Raw genomic sequence first — 14208 nt, 5'->3', positions numbered from 1 at the left:
GTCGTTACCGCCCGATCAAACTGTGTGTCCTACTGTTGCTCGAAGCAAATTCTTGCAGCGGGGAGCGCTCCCCTCGGTCTCGTGGAGGCAAAGTGATGGTGATTGCCAACTGCTGCCTGCCACCTCTGCTCTGTCGGAACTCCAGTCAAGTGGAACACCAAACTGCCACACTAATGTTCTCGTATAGTGAGATTCAAAATTGGCATTTTCATCAGGCTTGTGCATAAAAATACAAGTGAGCCGCTGTTTCGACAACAGCAAGTTTTCTAAAATAATTGTTGCACGCTAGCCAAATTAATAGCCCCCCCCCCCCCCCCCAACTGAATAAGCTAGACTGGGTGACAGTCCAGAGCCATCTTCAAGCATTGGCTCCAACCTGCCCACCAGACGTCACTGGCTGAAATAATATCATGCCAAAGAGAAAGGGCAAGCAGAGTTGAATCGAGCCTTGTTGGATGCCAATACTAGTTTCAAGGCCCTGAGCATCTGACAGTTCCTGGCCAAGAACATTGCTGGCTCAGGTCACGGTTAAGTTTGACTTCTACGGGTTGAGCACTTGTTCAAAGCTGTCGTAAAAACCATGTTGGGTAAAAAAAAAAAAAGCCTGTGCTTTTTATTGACATCATCATCCCAAATATTTCCTTTGAAAGATCCTCTGTGGAGCAAGCGTAGCAACTAAAACGCCGCATTCCTCATTTGCGCTCCCACTTTACGGGTCCCTCCTTGAGTGGAAAGCAGAGCAGGAAATTGCCAACCGGGCTCCCGTTGAGCGGGCGACTGCCATTTCCGAACACTGTGCCAGGCTTGCCAGATGTGTGCGTGTGCGCGCGCAGCTCATCCCCGCGATACGTCTTTTGCTCATGTTTTTCATTTCATTCACGAATTTATTCTAAGAAGAAAGGAATAATTGATGCAAATTTGTTATATTTAATGAATGCATTATAATTAATACGAAAAACACATGAAGCGGTGCAGAAAAATGATTGATGGATATTTACATTTTTTGCACTTTTTGTGAAACAGTATACCGGTATTTCCATAAATGACTGTCATAAGTTAGACTTCTCTTTTAAATTGGATGATGTAGTGGTCGAGTGGTTAGCGCGTCGACCTCACAGTGCGGAGGCTGTGGGTTCGATTGCGGCTCCGGCCTTCCTGTGTGGAGTTTGCATGTTCTCCCCGTGCCTCGCGGGTTTTCTCCGGGTACTCCGCTTTCCTCCCACATTCCAAAAACATGCACGGTTGGCTAATTGAACACTCAAAATTTTTCCTAGGTGTGAGCGTGAGCGCGGCTAGTTGTTCGTCTCTGTGTGCCCTGCGATTGGCTGGCCACCGGTTCAGGGTGTCCCCTGCCTACTGCCCGGGAGACAGCTTGGGATAGGCTCCAGCATGCCCCGTGACCCTGGTGAGGATAAAGCGGATCAGAAAATGTTGGATGGATAGTGTACACATACAGTATATTACTGTATAGTGAGGTCACCAATTTTTGAAATTAAAAAAAAAAACACCATTCAAAAAGAAATATTTTACAAGTACAGTACTTTCATACCTCATTTCGCAAAAGGAAAAAAAATCGGTTTAAATATTTTTCATATAATTAGTCTGATAAATGAATCAATTGGAACGAACCACTTTTCTGGGCGGGGGTGCAGCAAAACGAATGCAACCAATTTGACTTGAAATGCTGGCGGGGCCTGACTTTGGAATGTGTCTGAGGGCCACACTTTGCCCACCGTGTCCTATGTCCCGTGTCTCTGTGGCACGGGAGCAGTCTCACAGCCATCCACGGGCAACGCTTTCCGTCGCGCATCTGGCACGTCGGGCTCCTGCGTGTAGCTCCGCTTGCCATGAACAAACACACTTGGCACCGGCGCGCGCAACAGCTGGCATCCGGCTCGCCGCCGCGGCTGCGTTTCAATGTTTGCCCCCCTGTGCCAAAGCAGATTACGGCAGCACGTCGGCCGCGAACGACAACGCTCGAGTGTCACGATCGAAGGACAATTAGCCGGTTCTTGGTTGGAAACGTTCGCAGATCACTCTTGCATCCTCCCACGTTCCAAATACGTGCGTGTTATCTTGAAAATATGCATCGGCCAAAGTGCGACTGTGAATGATCCATTTACACGCAGTACTCGCTGCATACTCCAGGGGGTCCCACTCCACTGACGCTCCACTTTTGAATTGCATCAGTAGGGGGGGGGGGGGGGGGGGTCTATAAAAACAGTCCATGAAACGACTTTTTTGTACCATGAGCACAAACAATCACTCTTGGGAGGGATTGGGATAGAGGTTGAGTGCATATCATGCAGAGTTATGTAATTGCTGATAATCCGCCATCATACCGCCCGCTTTGATACCGGTTGTCATAGTTGCTCGGAATCCATTTCCAAAAATACATCCATGCACCGAGGAGCGGGCTGATTTCGTGGGAGAGAGCACCGCCTGTGCAAGCGGGCTCGGCAACGGTCATGTGATCGAGGCATCCTCGAAGCGGCGAGATCCTCGGGGAAACGCCTCGGAACCTCCGCCAACAGCCCGGGTTTGGATGAACGGGCTGGGCCGATGTTTTACAGTTCGGCTAACAATCCTTGCTGATGTGTATTAAGTGTGAAGAGAAATAATGCATTCAAACCTGTTTTGGGTACACTGCCTCAAAACTCTACCGTGCAAATTAATGTCACAGCATGTCCAACTACGTCGGCGTTGGTATCATCCACAGATGTTCAATAGGGTTTAAATCGGGGTTCTTCAGAAGAGTGCGACAATCTTTTGGTGGTTTTGGGTCATTGTCCTTTTTTTTGGGGGGGGGGGGGGCTGTAGGCCGAAGAAAGCTTTTTGCCACCGGTCAGCATCCAGAATTCTGCTCATATTCAGCCCGATGCTGCAGAGCTTCTCAAGTGCAGATGGACAATGACCCAAAGGATACTGCGAACGTCGCAATGGAATGTCATGCAACGGCCAAGTCACCTGGCCCCAATCAACAAAACGAAAGAGAAAATGCGGAAATTGAAGACGGCCGCAGGAGAGGCCTGGCAGAGCGAAAGCGGATGGGTGGATTTCTTTGAAGGGCAGTTGCCGGTCAAATAACAAGAAGTCATTAGAGAGTCAGTGATGAGCAATTGCTGAAAAGTAGGAGTCCGTGATCGTCAAAATTAGATTTAGAGGACATTTAGGAAATTGACGCAGTAAATGCTGTTGGGCTGCACCCTGTTGCAATTATTCCGAAAGCACAGAGCGCACCTCCACCCACATGGCACTCAGCTTTGCTTTGATGGGAAGAAGCCCAAGGAATGCACACCGCAAGTCCGCATTTTAGGACAATAATTTATGCTTGTTTACACTGTCCAGTAAAGTTGAGTATACTATGTTATACGCTGAAAAAAGTTCTTAAAACTCCAATTTCCTTCAGCAAAACCAAAACACAGCAAAGGTCATTGGTGTTAGAAAACACTTGGAGTCACCGTCTTTAGAAACCAGAGGCCAGACCAAGTCCGAAATTTTGGGTTGCTGATAGACTCGGACCTGACTTCCAGCAATCACATCAAATCAATCATGACAACAGCCTTTTACCAGCTGACGGAAGGGTTGCATGCCCCAAGCAGACTATGGGAAGCTTATCCATGCTTTTATCTCCAGTAGACTTGATTGTAGTAACACTCTTTTGACTGGACTCCCTCAAAAGAGCATCAAAAAGCTGCAGCTCGTTCAGAATTCAGCTGAAGAAAAGATTTTAAAATTCTGCTACTGGTCTACAAATGATACGTGTTCGTTTAACACATTTTAATCACGTGCAGCCTATGTACATGTTCAAATTTAGTACATTTAAAAATGCGTTCATTGTACACTGTAATAAAATCAATAATAATAATAATGAATGTAATTATGTAATCATTTCTTTTGCACTTTCTGGACTGAATTTCATGTCATTGTGTCAGACCACCAACGTGACGTCATCCCAGCTGCCAATCAAAGGGATCTTCAAGCCAGGCCCCGCCCACCGCCAAAATGCGCTCGGCGTGTTCGACTGACAACTGATTGCAAGAAGAAGAAGAAGAAGAAGACGACGAAGAAGAAGTCGAAGAAGTGCAAACCTGCCGGCCGGCGGACTAACTGACCGACCGACTGACAGACTGACACCCACTGCGTTGCTTCGGAATGCTCTTGGAAAGCAGCAGACGAGCACTTGAAGGTGCAGGCTGAGGTAACCGGTCGTTTCTATCCTTGGGGAAGAAAAGCGGTGTGGTTATTGAGATGTCACAGCAGTTTTTTATGTGAGGCAACAAAAGTACAAACACTTGTGGGCTCTTGGGAGCTCTGCTTGGGTAGTTTACGTGGTGTCTGTCCTGGAGTGTTTGTTTTTCGGAGGACTTTTAGTGCTACGGCTACTTTTAGCCTACTCCCTGTTCACATTTAGAAACATTGTTACTTTGTCAAAATAGGCTCGTCACGTTGTTAACGACACGCGAATGTTGGACACATGACGTAAAAAAAAATCAACCGCGGTATATTTGTTCAATTATCATTTTCAATAATCAATTGATCATGATTTGTTTCTCCTTTCTGCTGTTAACAACAGCTGTAGAATTGTACTTTTACGTAAGTAGGATTTGAAAGAGTTTTCTTTTTCTACTTTGACCAAATCTGCGCTTTGACTGAAAGTTACAGGGTGTAAGTAAGTACTTGAGCCACTTTTGGTTTTTTTAGGCTAAGCTCCCTGTTTTGTGTGTTTCCCCACAGAGGACCGCGGCCGTGCTCCAAAAGTGCAGCTCTGCTCTCTCCTGACGTCACTGGAGCAAAAGAATTCCCTCTTCAGCCTTTGAGCTATGCCGAGCAGCTGGTGGCCTCGCGGACGGTGCAGGACAACCGCACAATCTGCAGCAACAACGAGCGGCCTTTCCCTCCTCTCCTACAAGAGAAAAGCCTTGCTGGGTCCAAACCACTGGAGAGGTGAGATTATTATTGGTTTACAAAAAAAAAAAAAAAAATACTTTTCACTGGTCCTTCTGTGATGTGCTTTTTTTTCCCACCCCATACTTGGATATATAAAGGTCTGATTTCAGAAATGACTGTTAGTGACCTCAAAGTGGGCCTGGGATTAATCGATTTCTGTAGTTCAAAGTCCGGGCCGGTTGAAGCGCAGTACTTCCACCAACAACATGGTTACTAACCCATTGAGCAATTTGTCGACTCTATTTCCCGTTTTGCGACAATTTCAGAAAAGGAACCCGGGACGTGATATCATTCACTGCCATACAATTTCAAAGTCAACAGATTTAGAGCATTTTGACTGATCTTTCAAGACTCAATGACTATTGTCTTCTGTGTTGATAGAGGCACCAAACCTACCAAGAGAGTCGAATCTCTTCTTTCACCAGAAATGTAAACTTTTGTTTCAAGCCAACATCAAGCAAATAGTGATTAAGCGATGTGTTTTTTTTTCTTATTTTTGCTTTTGTGACACTCCAAACTACAAAAAAATCCAAAATGTGACCGAGGAATAGCTTTTGATGTCCTAATAATAATATAACAATATTTACTAGAGAGGCACAACAACTGCGGGATTTTTTTCCCCCACTAATACAGAGCACTGTTAACTATAATGATAATGATAGGCATCTCCACGAATTTCTTGTGGATCTGTGAACCTCATGTCAGTGGTGGTTACTTTTTAACTTTCCAGAGGTTGCTCACCAGCTCATTTCAGCCCGTGCGAGTTGGCCTTTTGATGGGTAAAATATGGAAATCTTACAACCTACCCCTGTGACATCACTTCCAAGGTTATTTCAATGAACGAAAGCTAACACAAGAACTAAAACTAAAATGCAACATTTCTGTAATGGAATGAAATGCTTTAAAAAAACAACAACAACTCCAAACAAACGTTTGGAGTCCAAATAAAAGCGAAAGCTTGTCGCTCTCCCTCATCACCCAATTACATCTCCTTTCATTAAATATGAAGTTGACGAGACGAAAGGAAGGAAGGCGGTTATCGGCCCGACCCGGCGGAGCAGTAAAACGCATACGAGCAAGATTCAACGCAGCCAAATGGACGTCCAGCATTTAATGGGCAACTCTCCAGAATCTCTCAGGCTCGACTGATGCGATTTGAGGCTTGATGAATCCTTGTGTTGATCCAATGAGCCCGCGGCCGCGAAGCATTCTCTCCGCCACTCGGCTTCCTATAGTCGCCTCTGACAATAACCCTTCTTTTTTGGACGGGCTGCGCCCGCCCTCGCCCGGGCCCTTGTCCTGACTTTGAACCCGATTCCAAAAACTCATTTAGCAAGTGTTGGAAGGGTTGGCGATTTGGAAAGGCATCCTTGTTTGTGGACATGTTGTGGATGTCACGCTAATGGTTACTAATGGAGTCTATTAATGGCGCCTTCTTGCTTGTTGTGAAAGGACCACGCTGTGCTCGGACACGCTTAACCGCCACCATTGTGGGCCGTATGAGCGGCCACATTCCCGTTTTATCTCTGTCATGACCTCCCAGCCGATCTCGGGCCGATGTACTGTATGGACGCCCGTTGACCTGCATCAGCAAACTCGCACTTGGGCCCTCGGTCGGACCAGGGCTGGAATCGTTTGATATTTTCATTATTTCCTTTTGACTTGTGTTTTTACAAATTCCGGTCCTCTGAGTTGGTTTTGAAAATGGGTTTGTCTGTTTTTATTTTTATGAGAACACTATCCCAACCCAGGTTTGTTTTAATGCTGCTTTTAGTTTTTCATGTCTGGAGTATTTGTTAAGTGCAGGATAAAAAAAGAAAAAAAAGCCCAGAATAAGTATTGTGCAATAAAGTGTCGTAGATTACAATTTCCAAACAACAGTTTGACCTTTTTTCGTACGGCCATACAGTAATAAGCTAATGCCTGAAACTCCCTGACAAAGAAAATGAAGGACATTTCCACTTTAAGTACTTTAATTCAATAAGGTAGATTTCAAGAGAATTTATTGAGAATTTTGACTCGGCGGAAACAAAATCATGCAAGAGCCAAAAGGGTAAGGGAGCTGCAGCGTCACTCTGGTTGAGCCAACCGCATTGTCAGAGATGGCTTCCTGATAAGTGGCGGAGGGTCAAGAGTTCGGCAAAATTGTTGATGTGGGATCCGTCCGGGGATCTGCACGCTGATGAACAAAGTAATAGGCCAGCTCGCAAATTTCTCCACTGTGAGACAATCAAAGTTTTCTTACCTTCATGAAGTGCTGCATTCATGAGCGAAAAAACAAGATCTTTTGCTCTGTATCGGGGCTCAATTTTCTTTTCAGATTCTGGGCTGCCTCCCTTGCTCAGCCCCAGTCGGCATGGGAATGAAAGTCGTCCTACTTGCCGCTGGCATGGAGGAGGTAGGTAGGGTGGTCAGTGGTTCACCTGCATGGCACCGGACCTCCCCCTTGTAACAGACTCATTTCAGACAGAATTGGGAAAAACGATACAAAAGTCGTTTTTTTTGTTTGTTTGCTTGTTTGTTTTAGCCAATCAACCGACAGGATAATCAATGAACTAATCGGTTTGCAAAGTATCTGAGAGCTGCAGCCCCGATGACAAAACTGCACCACGTGTCCCCTTTTATCTCCCAATCCTGCAGGCTCCCACATATTCATATCTTCCCGTCTTCTCTCATGACTTGAAGGTGGTCCCGTCTGATATATGACGTCCCAGATCACATCATGTCCTCAGACCACAAAGTTGACGTCTTCTCTAATCGCAAGCGCAAATGAAATATCGGCCGCGTGACGTCCTCCAGACCTCCGACGTTGCCGGCCTTGTCCTGACAGCAGATTGATGCCATGTCCCGTGGTCACGGTCCGACAAGCAGCACGGCGTCTTGCGTCACGACGTGTCCGTTCGACCGCAAAGTGTCGTTTCCTCCCTCGCAGCGGCGCCTTTACTCATTCCCCTTTAACACCCGCATTGACTCCTTGAGTTAGTCACGCCTGATGGAGATGATCAAAACTCAGTTACTTGATAGCCCTTTTTTTTTTTTTTTTTTCGATACTTAAGTCGACATTGCGCAAAATTAGGATGATAAAATCATACATACCTCGGCTAATAGCCGAGAACGTGTCGGCGGGAAATTCACGGCTGCTGCCGGCTGAATTATTCAGAGTCAATTAGAGCAGAGAACCCGGGGGCTGTCGACATGGCACAAGTGCTTTTTCAATCATTCATGTCATGAGTTATGCAAAAGGAGGCGTTTACTTAATTGCTGTTTACTGCTAACTATTCCGCCGCGCGTTATTTTCACGCCGCCGCGACGGCTTCCGAAGCATTTTCAAACGCTTGTCGAGCTCATCCGGTGCCGCGCGTCGGCCGATCAACACAAGATACGCTGATCGACAGAAATGCCCACACACCAACTGCAATGTTTATGGCGTGTCATATATGTCAAAATGTAATCGATGAATCTACAACTCATCAATTGACAAATAAATCAACCATTTGAATCGTGCAGTCATTGTTTCGAGCCGTTGGTTGTCCAACTGCTCTGATTTCAGCCTCTCAGGCTGACTATTCAGATTCAGACTATGATCAAAATCTGACATTTGCAAACATCTACTTATCCTTTGCAACAGTGACCCAACAAGTAGCGGGATCTCAACAAAAAAAAAAAGCCTGGAAAAAATGGTCTTGTAATAGACTTTTAATGCAATGTTATCCAATTGTTCAAATAATAAGTAATAAAATAAAATGGAAAGAAGAATCGATTGTAAAAAATATTTGTAGAGATAGACCAATGATCGTCCGGGCCGATTAATGACGAATGTCGGCGTCTGATGGCCAATCAGAGATCAATTTAAGACGGTGTTCAGTTTAGACTAATCTTCATGTAAATTTGCGGTTCACTTTATAAGAGATGCTGCTGACATCGTGAATGCTCGGCACTTCTTGTTTTGGTTACAATTAAAACAGAAGTGAGAAGTGAAGGTTGAAATGTTGGCAAACTTTTTATTTTATGCACAAAAGTGTAGCAGCGATTTACTTGTTGAATGAAAAAATATAAAATGTCTATTGTCCAAGATTTAAAAAAAAAACAACCAAAAAACAAAAACTTGTGGAACATTTGAGTTCGGATGAATATACTGTCTATTTAAAATGGATATCAGCTCCAAATCATGGTTATCGGCCTCCTTGACTACTAATAATTGGCACCTGTCCAGAAAAAAACCAAAACCATATCGTTCCATCTGTAGTTTGTAGTTGTACTTACTGTCTTTTTTGTTGGGGGAGGACGACAATGAGAGGCAAAAATAAAAAAACCCCTGCAGTCACGAGTGACGAGTTCCAATCGCAACGCACATTATCGAGCGACGTGACTGGTCACACGACGCGGCGACTCGTCATGCTTGACGGGGAGTTTATCGCTTTTGTCAGTCGGCGGTTAACCGCACCACCGTGTCATTGACATTCAGGGGAAAGCTCGCCATCTTGGTGTGGTTTGCCGTGCTGCGCTCCCACGAACAATATGTTATACAATCTCATTATGTAAAGCCGCTCCTCCTCGCTGTTTTTTCAATGACCTTTTTTTTTGTGGTCTTTTCCAAGTGTCCGGCCAAAATGGATAAAAGGCCGTTTGTCTCCCCCGTCCCGCGTCCGTCAACCGCTGGCTTGACGGAACTGCCCTTGCTTCATTTTTGTGTTCATTGTTCTGCGGCAAAAGTGCAGCTCGCTAATGTCTTTTATTTATTGTCTGACATTTATTATTATTATTTTTTTTTCTTTTGAACTGCTAATTGGGATTCGCTTACGTCACTGTGTACGTTTTAGGACATCTGCGTGAACTTTGGTGCAAGCCCCGAGATATCTGTGACATTTTTGGAGCACTAAAGGAGACATTGTTGCATTTTGAATTGAAGCATGGCCGACAGTCAGCTTCATTTAATGGCGCCTGACAAAATCGCGATCATGGTTAATATTCGATGAATTGTGCCGCTTTAGAAGCAACAAAATTGATCCCAAGAAAAAGTCCCAGTTGGTGCACCCAGCAAAGTCATACTTTTATTTTAATTTTTTTTAAGTTTCAAAGAAGCCAAAACAAATAGTCGTTCTGCCAAAATGTTGTCCTCGTTGAGTTGGTCCGAAATGAAAGATGAAGCTTTTAATCTTCAATTTCATGTAAGCCACTCATCCAGTTAGCTGCTCATTTCCCATGTTGCCCCCCAACCCCCACCCCTCTGATTGGGTCTACTTAAGCACTTCGCCATACGTGACAGATCACCCTTTCCCTTCCCTCAATGCCATTTGAGCAGCACTGAAGGACTTTTTGTGCGCCTGAAACCTGGGTGGCACAGGCTGGCATGTTGACATGCGACTTGGCATTTTGGAGCTGTGTTTATGGCCTTGGACGGTCAGAGTCGGAACACACACACACACACACACTTGCGCACGCATGCGCTCACACAAACTCTCTCATTCGCCTCTTTATGCCAGCAGCAGTAATGGGTGGTGGGTCTTGGCCAAAGGGGATCTTGCGTCAATAAATACTGATGCAGCTTGACGCCCCTGCCTGAACACAAACAGTGGGAGGGGGGGGGGAGAGGTAGAGGGAAGCCTTGTGTAGTGTGTTACGGCCTACGAATTGGAGCAAAAGGAGAGTGCGTGTTGGGTTTAGGCCGGTGATGCTCTTGCGTTTGCTTGTCTTTATTGACGAGCGTTTGTGTTCATTTTCTTCCATAGGTCAGCACGGTGGTCTATCTGTCTTGCGGTCCGGAGGTTCTGGGTTTGAATCCCGGCTCAGCACGCCCTGTGTGGAGTTTGCGTGTCCCCCTTGCCCCCGTGCTTGGATGGCGTTTCTGCAGGTAACGTAGCTTCCTCCCCACATCCACCAAATGGACCACCGCTGTTCGATCGGGACTGGACCATACCACCAATAGCCAAAATTTGCATATAATTGATGGCCATTTTAAAAACTTTTTAATATTTAATATTTTTTAAACTTAAAAATGTTTTCTACAAAAAAGCTAGTTTGCCACACCCCCCCAAAAAATAACACCCCTGATTTTTTTAAGATACAAAGAAAAAAAAATTGGTGACGAAGCAACTCCACAGGTGGTGAATCGCTAGCATGCGGGGCTTGACTCGACTCGTGAATGGTTACTTGTCAACATGAACAGACATCAAAAGAGGCTTTGCACTGGCCCCCACTCAGCTGTGGAATACAGATTAAAATTCTGCTCCTGGTCAATAAATCACTGAATGGTTTGGCTCTTGAATACATGATAGGAAATGCTAATTGAATGCCAACCCACTCGGGCTTTGAGGTCTGCAAACGCGGGTCTTTGAGTGGAGCCCAAGTTTCAAAACAAACACGCTGAAGCGCCTTTTAGCCGTTGTGCTGCACCTAATTGGAATCAATAAAATCAATTTCACTCGACAGTCTTTTGGTAATTTCAGAAATCAACTTTTTACTTCTTTTATTTGTGTTTTTCAATGTCTTTGGCTGTTCTTTTTGTTCATGCTTTTACGTTTGGAGTCGCCTTGTGTATGAAATGTGCTCTCGAACTACATTTGCCTTGCCTATATGTGCTCTTTGATTGGGCAGTCCTGGGTGTGGCCCACTTAAACTGAAGATGACACTGTCGAGGTCGAGTTTGACTCCCTTCGCCGCATTAACATGCATGCCATCCAAATGAGTGCCCCCCCCCCCCCCCCCATAAGCGGAATGCTAGTTAACTTGCAGGTGTCTACAGATTAGAAGGCCCGTGGGCGCCTCTGACGTTCTGTCAGGTGCTGTATGAGCTCAAGAAATGTGTCGAAAGAAATTCAAGACACGCCCCCCCCCCCCCCCCCCAAAAAAAACCAAATCTTATTCCGAACAGTGATCCATGACAGGTGGTTCTGAATTATTCATGTGACGCCTGGGGAGCCGAGCGGTGATGTGGGTATTTCTTTTTTTTGAAGTCTCAAAAAGAGAAAATAACAAAATTGCAATTGCTTTTTATAAAAAACAAACAAACAAAATAGTACACACGTGTCACAACTGGAATGTTAGCACATGCGTCGAGAATGACGGCTTGTCGTTGGCCCTCCTCATATCCGTCTTTAGTCTACAAATAAACGATCCAACATGAGAGCTGCTGCTTCCAGAGAGCGCGTTTTCTACAGACCGATAAATTGACTAATAGCACCTATAAATGGAGGCGTGGTTTCGTGCTTCATAAAGAGTGGGATTGCGGGGTGGGGGGGGGGGGGGGTTCTACTCAGTAACTGTCATAAAAAAGTCGCAGTGGGAGCTTTTTAGATTCAGATTCAGAAAACTTTATTTATCTCCGTGGGGCAATTCGAGTAAATTTTTTTAAAAAAACATCCGTGGTGCTGGACGAGAAGAGCGGCAAGTCAAGTATGATCTACTTCTAAAAAACAAAATAGAAGCTTCAGCACATTTGCTCTAAAACTCTTTTTGTGTTAATTGAGGTTTTCTCTCTAAATGTTGAGAAGGTTTGAAAGCGCTCCTTCCATTCGCATTTGATGTGATTTTATTCCGTGTCGTGTCGGTAGTGCTTCATGAATCTCAGCTCGGCACAAGGGAAGCTCTTGTTGATCGGCACAGATGAGAGCCCCATTATTGTTCTTTCGCCTCTCTCTCTCTCTCTCTCTTAGTTTCAACAATGTGCCTTTCAAGTTATTCAAGTGTGGGCAAACACGAGTGTAACGTAGCCTTTGGAGGAATTTATTAAGTGTTCAAGTTTTACGCTTAATAAATGTCATGCATGCAGAGAGCAATGTTTTTATGGTCAAAATGCTTTGCGGGCCGAGCCAAATTGTTTTGTCATTAGTGAAGTGACTTCATCATGTGGTTTATTGTTAAAGAACAAATTGTTCACAGCGCATTTGACTTTTTTTTATTGTCTGGAAAAAGGGCTGATAATATAATAGTTGGCTGTCATTTATTATTTTTTTTCACCCCTTTGGTTGTGGCTCTTCAGTTTGTGCGCTGTTTTTTTTTTGTGGAGGGAAAACGTGTAATAACCACTGAGCGGCTTCACAACGGTAGCAATTGTGCACGTGTCACTTCAAATTCAAATTTAGGCCCGGGAATACACTTGAGACGTTCGGTTGTGATCGTTGAGTGAAAGTGACACCGTGCGCCACGTACAGTAGACCAGCACGTTGGCTTCGTCCTACGAGTCAATCTGTCAGCTCGCAAAATAGTCCAGATGTTTGTTCGCAAACGATCCGCAGATTAAGAAGTCACAAGACCTCAAAGATTAACCCATAAGAGTTCACATCTGCTCCTACGATTACAGTATCAGGAAAAGGCAAGGGCTGCGGTTCACTTTCAAACATAGCCCATGCCCGCTTTTACACAGACTGTCTGATGCGTGTGTGTAGTAAATAAAACTTCATACTGTATACGAAATGAGCAAAAGTTGAAAAAGTACACAGTACTTAAGTAGAAGTACAAATACTTGTGCAAGTAAAAATAATTCCTATAAAAGTAAAAAGAAAAAAAAACGTATGTCGTATTGTACTGTACTTGTTTTGAGAGCTTGGCACAACTGGGGAAAAACAAATTTATACTCCCCACCACCGGATTTCAGATAAACCAAATTGCGTTATTGGAACCGGTCCTGAAGGATGACTTTGCAGTGGCGGTGATGAGTATGTGTGTACTAGGCCTGAGTCTCGGAGATGCGCAGAAAAAGGGCTGTAACCAGGCAGGTCAGGTGGCTCTGCGAGGACGTAATCCCCCCCCCACCCTCCGCTTCCATAACCGAAAACAAAATCCAAAGTTCCCAGCAGTTACGCAATGTTGCGGCTTAGTGCACCCTGGGTCTCCGGAGGCAGAATGAACTTTTCAAGGCACTAATCTGTGCATACGCCATGAAATTGAGGTCTAAAAAGGGACCCGTGAAGGAGCCTTGAGGCTTTTGTGGTCGCAAATGACAAAATGTGACAAAGCAACAAAATGAACAACATGTTGGGCGCGCACGTACGTGAATGCTGAATTTGACGCCCAACATGTTGTCATTGATCTCTGGGGGGTATGCTGACCAAATTCATTTTATTAAGACACCTGGAAAACGGTTTTTAATTGTTTAAAATTATAGCACTTGGATTTCTGTATTAACCAATAGCAAGTACCGATACTCGAGAATGACTTGCAGGTTTGCTGAAAATGTGTTTTATGTTCATTAAATAACGCTCACAAAATAATGAATCCACATACTGTAGATGCTGTTCATTTGTTTCCCATAACAAAACT

The 14208-nt window shown here is 44.8% G+C and overlaps 1 protein-coding gene across 1 annotated transcript in view; it reads left to right on the top strand.

Moving 5' to 3' along the window:
- Positions 1 to 4061: 4061 nt before the first annotated feature.
- LOC147198593 (histone deacetylase 4-like) overlaps positions 4062 to 14208 on the top strand; it is a 75030-nt gene continuing 64883 nt past the window's right edge. Inside the window, exons 1-3 of the mRNA XM_086123147.1 lie at positions 4062 to 4201; positions 4738 to 4947; positions 10680 to 10801. The gene's annotated coding sequence lies outside the window, so the exon portion shown is untranslated. The remainder of the gene's footprint in view (positions 4202 to 4737; positions 4948 to 10679; positions 10802 to 14208) is intronic.

The sequence above is a fragment of the Hippocampus guttulatus genome, chromosome 11, assembly GCF_054856545.1.
Source record: "Hippocampus guttulatus isolate MCC_2025c chromosome 11, RoL_Hgut_1.0, whole genome shotgun sequence".
NCBI classification, from domain to species: Eukaryota; Metazoa; Chordata; class Actinopteri; order Syngnathiformes; family Syngnathidae; genus Hippocampus; species Hippocampus guttulatus.
The sequence above is the reverse complement of the archived record's forward strand: the minus strand, read 5'-3'. Positions and strand labels throughout refer to the sequence as shown.